At 42.9% G+C, this 1,317-nt stretch overlaps 1 protein-coding gene across 1 annotated transcript in view; it reads left to right on the forward strand.

Annotated features, from left to right (window-relative positions):
• Nucleotides 1-622, forward strand: part of rtn4r (reticulon 4 receptor) — a 33,136-nt gene extending 32,514 nt beyond the window's left edge. Inside the window, exon 2 of the mRNA XM_077600434.1 lies at nt 1-622. This exon is cut by the window's left edge and continues 1,391 nt beyond it. The gene's annotated coding sequence lies outside the window, so the exon portion shown is untranslated.
• Nucleotides 623-1,317: the final 695 nt, after the last annotated feature.

Here is a 1,317-nt window from a genome sequence, read left to right on the forward strand (position 1 = left end):
GACCGAAATCCCAAAAGCGCAACTGACGATTGTGGACGCTGGTGACAATGATTGGCGGCGGCATCTGCAAGTCGGGTGCCACCGGGACAAAACCGGGACGACGATAGAGTACATTTAACAACAAAAAAATGGATGCCTTTACTGAACTTTACAGATTAGATGTATATAACGTGCCCAAAATTCTTTGTTCTCTCTGTACTGAACTGTTGTGTGTCTAAGATTCGGTTTTTGGAGATTTCCCGCCTCGTTTCCACCCTTAAACGCTACCGCAGACCACGAGAAATTGAGTTTTAAAGGAATAAAACTAAATCCACCCATCGAGCACACGACGAATGTTGGGTCCGTTGAATGAAATTAAAGGAACCGCCCCTCCCCCGCCAAGATTATTTATTCAAAGTAAATGCATCTGTTGGGTAATGTTGTTTGTTTGTTTTTGTTTTTTTGTTGACAAAATGTTTTTTCTTTCCCCAGTTGGAGTTTTATTTTTGTGAGAGAAAGGGTTTCTGGGTAGCATTTGCCAAAAGAATGCCGTCAATTTGTCTATTGAAAATGGAAGCATAGATATGCATTTTATTTTAATGGTGTAATATGAATATATGAATAAAAGTTCTTATTTCTTAGATATTTGTTGAACGTTTTGTCCTTTTTGTTTAGGATGCTCAATTTTAATGTTTAAACATTCATTTTATAAACTGCTTTTTCCTCACAAAGGTCACGGTGGGGGTGCTGGAGCCTATCCCAGCTGACTTTCTGAATTGGTGGCAAGCCAATCGCATGGCGCAAAGACATAAACGACCAATCACTCGCAACTAGGAACAAGTTAGCCTATAATTAGCCTAGCATGACCTGGATTCAAACTCCGGACCCCAGGCTGCGAGGCCAAGACGCTAACCACTCATCCAGCGTGTCGCCAACATTTGAACATTTCTTGGAATAAATGCTAATAACGTTAGCAACAACACGTTTTGTCTTTTTGTTTAGGATGCTCAATTTCAACATTTGAACGTTCATTTTCTAAACTGCTTTTTTTCTCACAAGGGTCACGGGGGTGCTGGAGCCTATCCCAGCTGACTTCCTGAATCAATGGCAAGCCAATCGCATGGCGCAAAGACACAAACGGCCAATCACTGGCAACTAGCAACAAGTTAGCTTATAATTAGCCTAGCATGCATGTTTTTGGAATGCAGGAGGAAACCGGACTACCCATAGAAAACCCACGCTGGCCCGGGGGAGAACATGCCAACTCCACACAGGTGGACTGACCTGGATTCAAACTCAGGACCCCAGGCTGCAAGGCCAACGCACTAACCACTCATC

This window comes from Stigmatopora argus, chromosome 5 (assembly GCF_051989625.1).
Source record: "Stigmatopora argus isolate UIUO_Sarg chromosome 5, RoL_Sarg_1.0, whole genome shotgun sequence".
Taxonomy (NCBI): Eukaryota; Metazoa; Chordata; class Actinopteri; order Syngnathiformes; family Syngnathidae; genus Stigmatopora; species Stigmatopora argus.